Raw genomic sequence first — 14,845 nt, 5'->3', positions numbered from 1 at the left:
ATGGTATTCGACTGGGGGCCACAGCGGATATGGCCCCCATCGCCAGTCTCCAGGGGGATTTGCTCCCCTGGGTGTCCGGCAGCCGAGGTTTCACCCTCTGGCGTCACCTGGGCGGCCTCCTGTACTTCCCCCGGCCTGGAAAGGTCCTCCGGGACATCACCCCGACGTCGTCCGTCGCCTTGGGAGAGGAGGCCGCCGGCAGTGACCCGCTGTCCATAGCCTTTGGATCCAGAAAACCCCCCGATGAGGATCGCTGGGAGCTGTCATGGGCCGGACTGCACTGCATGATTCAACACATTAAAATCACAAGGTAAAGGAGTTGGATATATAAGTGCGTAAGTGCCTTCAAGTACTTACGATTCGGCCAGGGGCTTATCCTTGGGGCGCCACTCCGAGCTGTTGTAGGTATCCAGTGTGGTGTCGTCCGCAAGGGAGGCTCTCCCCTTCTTGGACACTTCGGCCTCTAGACGTGTGTAGGCAACCCTTTTCTTTCCTCCCCCCTCGGGGGGAGGGGGGGTTCTTTCTTCCTCCTCCTCCTCCTCCTCCTCATCGTTAGTGGTGGGAGGAGAGTGGGTCTCGGCATCTTTGGACGTCATGTCCGAAGTGCCCTTGTGGTGGAGGCCACCTCTGGTCCCCTTGGCCTTCTTCTCCGGTGCCTGGTAGGGCACCGGAACCAGCATCTTTGTCAGAAGCGGGATTTCTGGGTCTTCGGGCAGTGGAGCCGGACACTTGATCTGCTCCACTTTCTTTGTCCAGCCTTGAAAAGTAAGATTGCAAAGCACAAACATTCTCCTTGAGTGTATAAGTAAAGGAAAAACCTTGAAAACACGAAAAAACTTACCGGACTGGCGGGATGGGTCAGGTTGTACCCACGGTCTTCTGTCTCCTTCGGCCACGTCTCATTGACCTTGAAGAGCACCTTCCAAATGCCTTCGTGCGTAACACCGAAGAAATGTTGCAGGGTCTGGTGCTTGGCTGGATCGAACTCCCACAAATTACAGGCCCGGCTTTGGCATGGAAGGATCCGGCGAAAAAGCATCACCTAGATCACATTGACAAGCTTGATGTTCTTGTCGACCATGCTCTTGATGCGTGTCTGCAGCGCTGTCAGCTCGTCCGACGAGGCCCTGTCCAGGCCCTTCTCTAGCCAAGATGTGAGCCGCATTGGGGCCCCGGACCTGAATTCGGGAGCCGCGGCCCAGGTGGTGTCGCGGGGCTCTGTGACATAGAACCACTGATGTTGCCACCCTTTGACGATTTCCACGAAGGGACCCTTGGGCCATATGATGTTGGGCATCTTGCTCACCATGGCACCTCCGCACTCTGTGTGTTGGCCATCCACCACCTTCGGCTTCACATTGAAGATCTTTAACCACAATCCGGAGTGGGGTGAGATGCGGAGGAAGGCCTCGCACACGATAATAAATGCCGAGATGTTGAGGAAGGAGATGGTGGCCAGATCGTGGAAATCCAACCCATAGTAGAACATGAGTCCGCGGACGAATGGGTGGAGAGGAAATCCCAACCCGCGGACGAAGTGGAGGATGAACACTACCCTCTCATGGGGCTCCAGGGTGGGGACGATCTGTCCCTTGGCCGGAAGCCGGTGGGCGACTTCCTTGGCCAAATACCCGGCCTCCTGGAGCTTGGTGATGTCCTTCTCCTTGACGGAGGAGACCATCCACTTGCCCTGTGCTCCGGATCCGGACATGATTGGAGTGCTTTCTTGAGGTGGAAAGGATGAGGGCTTGGGCGCTGGAGCTCGAGAATGGGTGGGCAGAGAGAGAAGGCATGGGTGAAAGGGGTGAATCCTTATCTCCTTATAAAGGCAACGAATATCAAGCGCCTCCCCACTCGCCTTAAAACTCGCCTATTCCCCAAGGGCCGTGCAGACGGCACGGTTGGATTACCCACACTCGAATTGATGACAATCCCGTTATAAGGGGACACGATCTCTGCTTTGACAAGACGTGCCAATGAAACCGCATCTCAAAACATGGAGCGGCAGGCTAAAAAACGGTTCGAAATAATGACCGAGTGGTGATGTGGTGTCATGCTACAAAAGTTGCCAGTAGGTTGGACTCATGAAATATTATACTCTCTGCGGTTGTGTGTGGTACTTGTTTTACAGAGTCGGACACGTTCTTTGTGTTCGAAGGCTATTTTGGAGTATTCATTGAAGGAACCAGCCTTGCAATGCCGAAGACAATCTGCGTGCCGGACACCTCGTCATTGAAGCCTGGTTCAGGGGCTATAGAGGGAGTCCTGGATTAAGGGGTCCTCAGGCATCTGGCCTGTTGGACATGGGCCAGACTGATGGGCCGTGAAGATACAAGATAGAAGAATCTCTCCCATGTCCGGATGGGACTCTCCTTGGCGTGGATGGCAAGCTTGGCGTTCGGATATGAAGATTCCTTTCTTTGTAACCGACTTTGTACAACCCTAGTCCCCTCCGGTGTCTATATAAACTGGAGGGTTTAGTCCGTTGAGGCAATCACAATCATACAGGCTAGACTTCTAGGGTTTTAGCCATTACGATCTCGTGGTAGATCAACTCTTGTAATACTCATATTCATCGAGATCAATCAAGAAGGAAGTAGGGTATTACCTCCATAGAGAGGGCCCGAACCTGGATAAACATCGTGTCCCCTGTCTCCTGTTACCATCGACCTTAGACGCACAATTCGGGACCACCTACCCGAGATCCACCGGTTTTGACACTGACAGAGGTCACTTCCCCTTGTGTTCGGTATTTAATTTACCGGCCTATTTAAAAAACCCACAGTTTTTGTTGGTGTGGTTGACAGGCTTGTCAGGGGTGCCGGGAATTTGGCAGGGCCTATCCAATATATTTTCCAAATTGGATGGACCGTCTCTATTTCCTTTAAATGGCTTCTTCCGTTGACCGGGTTTAGAGCCGCTGAATCCGGCGTTGACCGCCATATCCTCGGGTTCTTCATTGTTGTCCCGGTACTTATTTTTGCTGCGTTGTGGCCTTCCATTGCCATTCCTGGCCTCAGAGGTGCCAGGGTTGCTGGTACTGTTGCTTCTACGAGCCAACCAGTTGTCTTCGCCTGCACAGAAGCGGGTCATAAGTGAAGTGAGAGCTGTCATAGTCTTCGGTTTTTCCTGACCAAGGTGTCGGGCAAGCCATTCCTCACGGACGCTGTGTTTAAATGCCGCTAAGGTTTCGATGTCCGGATAGTCGACAATTTGGTTCTTTTTAATTAAGAACCGTGTCCGGAGTTTGTGGGCTGATTCTCCAGGTTGCTGGACTATGTGACTAAGGTCATCAGCATCCGGTGGCTAGACGTAAGTGACTTGGAAGTTGTCTCGAAAAGCATCCTCCAAGTCCTCCCAACTGCCAATGGAGTTCTCTGGGAGGCTATTCAACTAGTGTCGTGCTGGTCCTTTTAGCTTTAGGGGAAAGTATTCAATGGCGTGGAGATCATCACCGCGAGCCATGTGAATGTGGAGAAGAAAATATTCAATCCATACAGCGGGGTCTGTCGTTCCATCGTATGCCTCAATGTTTATGGATTTAAACCCTTCCGGAAACTGGTGTTGCATTACCTCATCGGTAAAGTACATGGGGTGTGCGGCACCTCTATATCGGGCCACATCAGGATGGAGTTCGGATGACGCCCGTGTCTGGTTCTCGACCCAAACTTGGTTATGCTTGTCACGCCAGGCTTGATGGCCGTCATCTCGTGTTGGAGCATGTTACTTTGATCCATAGATTGATCTGGTCTGTCCGGCTCTATTTTCCAGGTCCGGACGTAAGTCATACGTGTAGCCCGGAGCCGCTTCCTCTTTGCCTCTACGGCGAGGTGGCGCGGGCTCGTATTCGGCATAGTTAGCCGCTTTGTCCTGTCCACGTGGTGGTCGGTCTGGTTGATCAGCATCGTTGTATCTTGACGGTATTGGCTCAAGGGCTTCGTCGTCAAATTATGATAGTAGCCTACGCTTTGGGTAGCTCTTTGTCGGGCGCTCGAGGCCATATTCTTCGGCAGCCAGGACCTTGGTCCATCTGTCGTTGAGCGTATCCTGTTCGGCTTGAAGTTGTTGCTATTTCTTTTTCAGGCTCCTCGCAGTGGCGATGAGCTGTCACTTAAAGTGTTCTTGTTCGAGGGGTTTCTCTGGCACGATGAAATCTTCGTTGCCAAGTCTAACATCCTCCTCGGAGACCGGTAGATAGTTACTATCTTCCGTATCTTCCGTATCCTCATGATCGACAAGTTTGTCGGGGTTGACTTGTCCCTCTTCCCACTCATCCTGCTCGATCGCAGGCTCGATGGGGTGGTCCGAGTCTTCGGCATTGTCTGAAGTGTCATTATCTCCGGTGTCGGTATTTCTTTCCTTTTCCCGACGCGATCATGAGCGGCGCCGCTGACGTCGGCACTTTGGTGGTGCCTCGACAGGCTTGTCCTCAATCGAATCTTGAGTGCCATCGTTGTCCTTCTTATCGGGCGTATCCACCATGTACACGTCGTAAGTAGAAGTGGTCGTCCAACGCCCAGTGATAGGCGGGTTTTGGCCTAGTTCGGCTCCGGCATCGTCGTCCATACCATCGATGTCTTTGGAGGCGTAGTCTAGCATGTCGGTTAGGCCCTCGACAGTGGCTATTAAGTGGGTGGTGGGTGGGGTGTAAAATTCCCCGCTCTCAGCCCCCAGTTCACTGGGCGTAGTTCGGAAGTGATGCTTCCGTGATTGCGAGAGACCGCGTTAGGTCCAGCGCCTCGTTTAGGAGCGAAAGCTGGACAGGTGACTGAGGACCTGCAAAGCTGGGTCCGGTAATCACCACTTGACCGAGCTTGGTGGACGCAGACCTCGAGACTTCGGAGTTGACATCCAGAGGTGAGTCTGGCTTCCTGATGACAGGGAGAGTCCTGTTTGACTCTGGGCTCGCTGGCAACATGGTCACATCTGGGTCTCCGGCAGGAAGCTCCGTAATGGGAGAGAGTCCGGCGGGGTTTATCTTCCCGTCTTCGGACAGAGTGGTCCGCTCTGGATCTAAGGCCAGGGCAGGCACGAGAGTCGATCCTTGAGCGAAATCTGATGGTGGATCCGACGGGCTTCCTTCATGTAGGTGAGGAGCGGCGGCCGAGGCCGAAAACCCTTCGAAGATCAAGTCTCCCCGGATATCAGCGATGTAGTTGAAGCTTCCAAACCTGATCTGGTGACCAGGGGCGTAGCTGTTGATCTGCTCGAGGTGACCAGTTGAATTGGCATGTAGAGCGAAGCCGCCAAACACAAAGAGTTGACCAGGGAGAAAAGTCTCCCCGGAAACAGCATCGTCACCGCTGAAAAGTTGAGCCACCGATCCTTCTGTCGACGACACAGTGGAACTCTCAATGAAAGCAACAATGTCTGTGTCAGAACCAGCAGATCTCGGGTAGGGGGTCCCAAACTGTGCGTCTGAGGATCAATGGTAACAAGGGACTATGGGACACGATGTTTACCCAGGTTCGGGCCCTCTTAATGGAGGTAAAACCCTATGTCGTGCTTGATTCTATTTGATGAATATAGGGGTTACAAGAGTTGATCTACCTCGAGATCATAATGGCTAGACCCTAGCTGTCTAGCCTATGAGAATTCTGATGCTCTCTATGAACTAAACCCTCCGGTTTATATACACATCGGGGGGATCTAGGGTTGTACAGAGTCGGTTTGCGGAGGAAGGAATAGTATATCCTCACACCAATCTTGCGGTCCACGCACACAGGAGTCCTACCCGGACACGGGGGAAAAGTCTTCTGCTTTTATCTTCATGGCCCATCAGCCCGGCCCATATCGAATAGTCCGGACACCCAAGGACCCCCTAATCCAGGACTCCCTCAGCCTCCATGATCAAGATGAACAACATGGGGGAAAGTGGGCCCCCCTGTATTAGCCAACAACAATTGTGAATCGGAGAGCCAGCCACACCGTTACCTAGATCCTTGTCGATGATGTTGCCAACAAGCCACAAATCCAACCAATCCACCTATCATTGAATCCCATTGTCCTCATCACCTCAATTAGGAAAGGCCATTGAACCGAGTCGAAGGGCATCAAAATATCAAGCTTAATCATGACCCTGGGTTGCTTGACCGCATGCGGACGGCTGGCGGTACACTGGCAAGCATTAAATTATCATGACTAGTAGAGTGCCCGTGCGTTGCCACGGGCCTTAAAAAAATTAAGAACATTCTTTTGTTGATACTGGGTTATTCTTAAGATTACTATGTCTTCCTATTCATTGTGGATTGGTTTGTTACTGATTGCATATCAAATGTCACGTATACACAAGATAGCCAATAGCATACAAAAAATAATTGAAATCCTCTTCACTTGTAATCTATTTAGATAAAAATGTAATTCACTAACATATACTATCAGATCTAACGCAGAAAATAAAGAAAGTGATACAAAAACATAGAACTCGTTGTTGTGCATTACAAATGATAGGTGGCACACGGATGCCTTTTTATGCTTAAGACCAATCATCCCATGAAAACATATCTATTTTTATTATCTATTAATTAAAGAGAACACATGCAGGATTTTGTTCCCTTATTCCACGATTCTCTACAACCAGACACTTGATTGCATTTTGCAATTCCCAGACAAACCATTACACATGAAATTAGGCACTTGAAACCATACAGGTTGCAACACATATCTAACCATTAACAACCATGGCAACACAAAATATTTTAATATTTTCCCATCTACTAATAGCTTGGACAGGCCCCATCTATTTTTCTTGGCTCGGAAGGACTAAGGCCCCTCCAACTGCGCTCAACTTCTAGTATATCTCTTCTTTGAAGGCCATGAGAACAGTCATTCGGTAAGATCGTTCGTGATCATAAATGGCAATTATAATAATTTGCATCTAATTTTTTGCAGTAGGCTTTTAACCTAGTGTTTTCCTAAAAAAAGATACTTAAGTGAATAAAGCATTGCTCGAGATAGCATTGTGAGTTGGTTCGTGCTAAGATCATGCGAACTTTCACAAGGATGTCGATAACGACCACCTCATCTAGTTGATTCTCAAGGAAAAATATCCTATTCTACACATATATCAAACCTATATTATTATTTTAGTGTAAATTAAGGCTTGAGATTCAACTTTGGCTTATATTTCATTCAATCTGTAATTCTATATACATGGAAGAATATTGCATTTACAAATCAGAACTTGTCTCATTATTAGCAGCAAATATTTTTTGTACAATGTTAAACAAGTCGAAGCTCATTTCTCCCTCATACGTTCGGACGTGTTCAAATGGGTGCCCAGCAGACTCCCCAAATTCAACCGTCTGGACTCCCCCAAATCCAACTCATATGTGAGGAAGAAATGTAGTTGTACGGACAATTCACCATGTTATCTCCAACACGTTGTTCCAACACAAGAATTCCACCCTACAACACACCCTTCCCACTCGCTTTCCCTATAGCGTGACGTTTTTTGCTGGAACCTGTCCATTAAAACCGGATGACGCATGTAGAAGATTATAGGATGCAACTAAATTGTATTCATGGGAGTCTGTTACAATATATAGAGGGGATGTCCCGCGAGCCAGGGAGGCGTCGGCGCCGTGGCAGACGCGGCGGCCGGGGCAGCGGCATGTTATGGTGTGGAACTCGGACCAGGGGGAAATAGTGCATAAGCTAGAACACCACTAACTATTACCTATACCATATCCTCCATTAAGGAAGAACTCACTAAATGAAGGGGGGAGCACCACACCATACCAGAAAGCACGAAACTCTTGTTAGTGTAAAAAGGAAAATAACATATATACACACAGAAGAAATGACTTGAGAAAACTAACCAGATGAGTAGCCTACTGATCTGTAACTAATTATGCGTATTCTGTAGCATAATAGCTGATGTGTATTCTGTAGCATAATAGTACAACTCAGCAGGAAAACTGATTATCTGTATGCATTTTCTGTCAAAGTCGACGACCTGTTCATACCAATGCACTTGTCCATTATCTTCCTTGAATCGGATGCAACTATATATACACACACGTTGATGATTTAAGGAGTCAGTCAGAAGACAAGGGGGAAGTAAACGAGGATATGTCGAATCTGCCTGTGAACATAAGTACTATTACCTTTTTTTTCTTCTCAGATCCCATACTCCATTTACATAATCATAAACTCTGTAATTGAACGGATTAAAGAATAGGCTGCCATACAAACATTACAACAATGTTAGTAATTTAGCTCATGTGACATTTCACAAAAACGGCATTTTTCTACACTATGAGTACAAGATTTCCTACAGAAGATTTGTGCTGAAGCTTGAAACCCGTAAAACAAAAGACAAGACAAGCAAATAAGGGTTAGAAACCAAAGCTCTAAGAACCAGAATTCAAGATGTGACAATCCTATGATGTTGAGCTGCACATCTTAGCACATTGGAAAGTGTCTCTCACTTGATGAATATAATTTCAAAACACGATTTTAGTCTACAAAACAATCAGAATCAGGTCAATGGAACAATGGCATCTGAGATTTTTTTTCGAGAACGCAGCGGCTCGAGACGGCATCTCAGTTCAGCCTAGGAAGCATGCGAGGCAGTGAACCTTGGTGAGGCGCAAATGCGTGAGCATCTGATCTAGGGCATTCTCCCTCTCTATGTCAGTCGAGGTCGAGGCCGGCAGGCGGCCAACGATTCCACCATTTAGTACACAGTATATATAGTGTATTTAAAAGAATTTTTATCCACCATAACATATACTCCCTCCGTTCTAAATATAAGTCTTTCTATGGATTTCAATACAAACTACATACGAATGTATATAGACATATTTTAGAGTGTAGATTCACTCATTTTGCTTTGTATGTAGTCCGCAGTGGAATATCTAAAAAAGACTTATATTTAGAAACAGAAGGAGTAGTACTAATTATATTACCAGAAATTCAGTGAACAAATTTTAACACATCTACACATATTTATATTGAGCTTTTCGGCAGAATTTGAAACATCCTAGATGTCTCCTTACTAATCAACTCCCCTTTTTCGGTTTGATTATTCATGCCTCTATACAAATCAATTTGGTTTACTGTCCTTAACAGTATAAAGTTCAAATCACTTACCTCCCAAATTATTTACTTTTTGCAATATTCGTATCTTCAGACCCAAATAACAAAATACTATTACTAAGTAAATTCAAGAGAGATAATGCACGTAGAAATACTAAGAAATTAAGTGCACCTTCATGCGTGGACTGGTAGTAGGATTTTACAAAATAAAAATTACACTACATACATAGATATCAGAGAATTTAAATCTGACATGCATCCTAACAAGAGAAAAAATATCCCCAAACTCACATGGGTAAGCAAATTAGTTGTGGATTCGTAGATCCTTTTACGTGTGCATAGAAATAGCAATATAAATGAATCAACCAAGCCCCAACATGCTGACCTTATAGATGACTGCAAGGAATTGTTTCTCTTGTTTCATTGTGATAGTGGATAGGATCGTCTCCTTTCTAGTGCCTACAAAGCAAAGACCAATTGGCATAAGATTGGAAAAAGGCTATGCCGCTGAAAAAGTGAGCTAGACGGGGTTGCTGACGGCAGAGACATGCTATATGTACCAAGTATGTAGACTGTAGTGAAGAAATGCATCATCTTTAACATCAGGACATGCTATGTATTAAGTTGACATTAATAATTTCCAGGCAGGCAAAATTTAAGAAAAATGCTGCGTGAATCTGAATTGCACACTAAATGATTCAGAATTGAATCTAAGAACAAAACTAAGAGTGCTCCTCCATCTAAACAATCCACAAGTACTCGTTAAACTGGAATTATTTATCACCTTCACTTAGCAATAGTAATTCTGAAGACTGAATTTCAGAAACAACAATTCTAATAATCATTACAAGGGAAATTACCCATATTCTTGTTTGATGCTATCGGTAGTAAGACCGGCGGGTTTTCCTCTTTTTTTATTTATTGGTGAAATCCGACAATCAACTCTCGATAAGGATAACTGGAAGTAGCTGACCAGTAGACTCTTAGCAACAACAATGTGAAGTTTATGGATATATGATATTTCTCATTGCAATTAATGCCACTAAATTTATTGATCCATCAAAATCATGCATAAGTACAAAATAAAATGAACCTGAGTTGAGGGGAATAAGGATCAAATGAAAGAATGAATGGATCGCGCACATACCATTCATAAGTTCTTCTCTGGTTGGAAATGGAACCCAGTACGTGTCGCTGCAGCATCCTTCTCTTCGGTGCCGAGGAACCCCATTTGGCCATTAACTCCGGTGCCACCCTCAACATCTTCTATAACATGTCCGTTTCCACCACTGACATTTTATTCGCCAGCTCAGTCACGAAGCCCTGTCCACCATGTTTCATTTTGTATTACATTACTCTCACATATCACACATAGTACTATTCAACCATGCATATCAGTGAAAATATAGGAATGGATCTCTATTACAACAATAACTACACACTTTTTCCAGAGTGACTTATATATATGCTTGCTACAACTATCTTCTACGCACCACCCTTGCTGCAGAATCGGCTGCGGTATCAGGTTCCTTCTCCCACTAACCACTTGTGTCACAATTTTGTTGTAGTTATTCTGAATAGCTGTCGTTGTCTCCCTCTGAGACTTGTGCGTGAGAAGAGGCGATCCATTGAACACACATTGTTATACGCCAGGCAAGAAATCACCGCACTGCACCACGCACCGCCGACCACAATGTCAAGTCCGTGATCAAAATTAAGAAGTGTTCTTGGCTTCCAACCTTGGCCAAAAACTGCCACCAGAACGCCATGTGGTCTCTCAAGAGGCGGGAAAGATTCCTGGGAAGCACCAGGACATACCTTCTACATCTCGGTGGTCGTGATGGGTGGCGTTGATCTCGCCGCCCCCTAGCAATGGCTCCATGGAGGGTTAGGGATTCTTCGGAGCGTGCTTTTATATTGGATGAGATGTGTGCCTCCACGCGTCATTGAAACACGAAACTGAATGAAGAGACAGTAAGCATATTGCTTCATGAAAAATCAAATACTATTGCAACTAAATATATAACACAGTAATGAGAGTGTCGAGGTTCTTGTGTGTATAGTGAGCCGGCAATAAGGTACAAATATGTTCTTCTTTCATCAGTTTTATGTTTGTAGCAATGACAATACTTTTAAGCCACTGACTATTATAATCTATGAAAGAATGCTCCTGAGCAAACAAACTCGGGCCATATGAGTCTTTTTTTTGCAAGAAACCATGTAAAGTCCACTGATATTTGATAGTTGAAAAATTGGAAACTAAACATTAGCATATTCTAGGGGACCAGCACAAGTGAGATATGTGGCCAGCGGTAAGGAATATTGACCACTCACAACATAAACAAAATTGTTCAACCTGATGTACCAGGAAATTATCGGCATGGACGAGGTCTATTCAAATTTTCCTAAAGCACAAATTCAAAGTCCCAGTTAAGTATATAGTATACTGCTTACTGGAGAAATCATAATATTAGATTATTCTATAATTAAGGCATGTAAAGGTTGGAACACGCTGAATAAATGTCACTTTAAAAAATAGCCTTGATTTTTTCTATAGTTAATTGCCCGTGCGATGCAACAGAGACATACATATTTGACTATTTGAGTGGCTCAACGACAATCGTCCTGTAAATCTCCCCTCCCTCTCTGATCTTCCTCTCTATACATATATGCCCATCTCCCTTCCTCCTATCTCCCTCTCTCTACATATATCCCCATCTTCCTTCCTCCGCTCTCCCTTCCTTCCACCCTCTATCGCTCATTGTAGGCATCATAGGGGACAGACATTTTGTAGAGTACTAATAATTTCCAAGGACCATTGTTCGCCTACATCTATAGCGCATGCCTCTCTTCCTCCCACCCGCTCTTCCTAAGGTCTTCCTACCTTCCTAAGGTCTTCCCACGACAAATGAAAGGGAACAGAGAAGTAGCGGAGGTTTGCTTCGGATATTCTTCCATTGAGATACCATGCTGAACGGAAGCTCCTTCGTCGATTCCTTCACCTATATAACAATCATTAAGCATATCAAATAGGCCTTGGTGTTCAGTAAGCAGCTGGAAAGGATTAAATGGAGCCCGCCTTTCACGAAGTCCCTACCAATGTATCCCGTCGGACGTCTCTGGCGTCAACTCTATAAAACACTTGTAACAAACTTCTTCCCTGCTCAATATATTGGAGCAACTATGCTGCATTTGTAGAAGAAAATGACACACAAGGAACAATCGTTTTCTCTAAATAAAACATAAGAAACAAGTTGTATGTTGACTTACTCCTTTTAATCAAACATGCTCCATGGCATGGCACAAGCCTTCATGTTCCTATCAAAACCGCAACCGAGTTGCAGAAGCACTTGGTCTTATCTCGTAATCTAGCAAACAATCAGAACTACCACCAAATGTGACTACCACGGTACCACATATGCTATGTCATGGTATCACATATCAATCTGTCACGATTCATAAGACAAGAATAATACTATAGCCAAGATCTAAATGGGGCTTCACTGCAATCTACAACTGGATTTTCAAAGAAGCATAACTGAAGCATGTTGAATAAGTAAATATATTGTACAAACAGATTCTAATGGTGTATATCTGTATATGCAGCAAGTTGAAAAGTAAGAGATGCAGACAGCAAGCAATTGTCAGAGCACTTCAAAATATCATGATTAACCGGTGGCAAATAAATCATGAAACATGGGCTGTAACTTTCAACAAATAAACCAAACATCATAATGTCAGCACCCATCGGCATTGCAGGTGACGACCATATTGCTGCCCTTGCCATTGTGGTTACGGTCATCCAAATCTTCCTCCTCGTCCTTCGATATAAATAATGCCCAGCATTGTGTACACCGCGACTCGGTTTTGACCTGCATCCATGCGAGTGAGATGGATCAGAGACTGATCTTGCATGAAAAGAAGAGGAAAACTATGGGAAAATAGAGGAACCCCAATGAATCTTGTTCACATACATTTGGTGTGTAGATGGATGGTTGCGACAGTGCAACAACAACACATGCCGGCATCACACGGAATATTTCTTACGACGATCGCTTGCAAGACTCGGTAGGGCAGAGGAGCCTTGGTGTAGATGGCTACGGTCTGTGTCAGCTACGTACTTTCCGTTAGAGCACGTACGTACGCAGTGGTCGCTAAATGTGCGCATTCAGCTCAGAATTCAAGAATCAAGAAACAGTACACATTCCAATGGTGAACTACAAGGATGCTACTACAACAGAATCGCTATTAAAATCGGAATTACAAAAGACTGAAGAAATTACTGTTATAAGCACTCTTCGAAAGTTCAGAACCAGATACTTGCTAAACTTTGTAAGTTCTTAAATTGTATAAATCTAGGACACGGTATCTTTTTTCGTTGGCCAACACAAACAATCTGCAAACTTAATAGAAAAGAATGCAAAGAGAAGAAAAAAGGCAAACCTTATGTGTGAATCAATGGATTGTGTGCTCGGCGGCCAAGCCACAACCATCCACGCAGATGAGCCTCGTCCAAATTCTTATACCGTACATTATACGTCCGTTCCATCACGATTGGAACACCCAGACATCAAATAAACGCCAGCCTGCGAGATCCCTAGCCGCCGCCGAGCCAACTGTATCATCACTGTGATCCAGCCAAGGAGCCGCCATGCTTGGCAGGGGAAGGACGACGCCGACGCCATCGACGCAGATGAGCAGCGCGCGACCTGCCCCCACGGGTCCCATCGCAGAAGATGCCAACGAAAACAGGGAACTGGCCGACAACACCTCCATCATCCCGGACACGGTGTGCCCGGATGGCCGCCATGGGGAGTGGATGCCACAACAGCGATTCATGCAGAGACGGAAGACGGGGCGCGACAGCAGAGTTGGGAGAGATAGAAGACCATGGGGCAGCCGGGGGAGGGGGCGGCAGCGACGATTATGCGTATCCCGGAGATCGTCGGCAGGGTTTGAAACCGCCCTGCCCTGAAGACTTGGCGGCGGCGATTCCCGGAGTTCGGCGGCGGTGGGATTGAAACCGCCCTGCCTTGCAGAGGCGGGGGCGGGATTCAAACCGCCATACCTTGCAGCGGCGGCGGCGGCGACGTCTCCCCCTCGGACGGCGGCGGCGGCGGTGGCAACGATCCATGGGAGTGGGCAAGCAAGGATGGGGATCGATGGAGGTTTTTTAGCGGCGGCGGCGGCGGAAACGATAGATGGGATCGATGGGAGTGGGCAACGCATGATGGGGTCGATGGTTTTTTTTTATGTGGGTTTTTTTGGATGGCTGCGTGTGGGAAGGGGTGGAGTGGGGAGGTGACGAAAAAAAACCAACGAAAATAAACCGCGCAGACTATTCACCAACTGCTCCATTAGGAGTAGAGATTAGAAGTAGAGATAGATCTGCCCCCACATGACGACGCTTTGGTGTATGCCCTCCAGATTTGGTAATTTCGCAGCAAGTCATGAGGAGAGCACCTTGTCAAAGATCTTAATGGCCCTGTGCATTAGGCTAACCGAGCAAAAATCACGCAGCTCAACGGCTCCATCCTTCTTAGTAAGCACGGAGACAATTGCTCGGTTGATAGCGGGCAGGCCTGACAGGTTGCCACAGGAGAAATAATCCAATCCCTTCATTGAATCGTCTTTGATAATGCCGCAGAAAATGCTATAAAATCTTCGTGTGGTACTGTCCTGGACCAAAGATTTATCCATTAGCATGTCCTTGACAATTTTCTCAACTTCCACGCAAACGAATGGCACTTCGAGATGTGATAGATCCAAGCAATAGAACTCTAGTTGTACATCGCTAGTGTTC

The 14,845-nt window shown here is 46.2% G+C and overlaps 1 long non-coding RNA gene across 3 annotated transcripts; it reads right to left on the bottom strand.

Moving 5' to 3' along the window:
- Positions 1–6,924: 6,924 nt before the first annotated feature.
- LOC125545968 (uncharacterized) lies at positions 6,925–13,625 on the bottom strand. Of its 3 annotated transcripts, XR_015598970.1 has the most exons (11): positions 13,486–13,625; positions 13,017–13,146; positions 12,313–12,914; positions 12,140–12,228; positions 11,927–12,044; positions 10,861–11,001; positions 10,536–10,711; positions 10,190–10,365; positions 9,428–9,501; positions 8,109–8,183; positions 6,929–8,006 (listed from the first exon to the last, which is right to left on the bottom strand). It is a non-coding gene; the product is annotated as an uncharacterized LOC125545968 (long non-coding RNA). The 3 variants fall into 3 exon arrangements; XR_015598969.1 differs by having other exon boundaries at positions 6,925–8,006; positions 10,536–11,001; XR_015598972.1 differs by lacking the exon at positions 10,536–10,711 and having other exon boundaries at positions 6,933–8,006.
- Positions 13,626–14,845: the final 1,220 nt, after the last annotated feature.

The sequence above is a fragment of the Triticum urartu genome, chromosome 3A, assembly GCF_056163025.1.
Source record: "Triticum urartu cultivar PI428250 chromosome 3A, HENAU_Tu73, whole genome shotgun sequence".
NCBI lineage: Eukaryota > Viridiplantae > Streptophyta > Magnoliopsida > Poales > Poaceae > Triticum > Triticum urartu.
The sequence above is the reverse complement of the archived record's forward strand: the minus strand, read 5'-3'. Positions and strand labels throughout refer to the sequence as shown.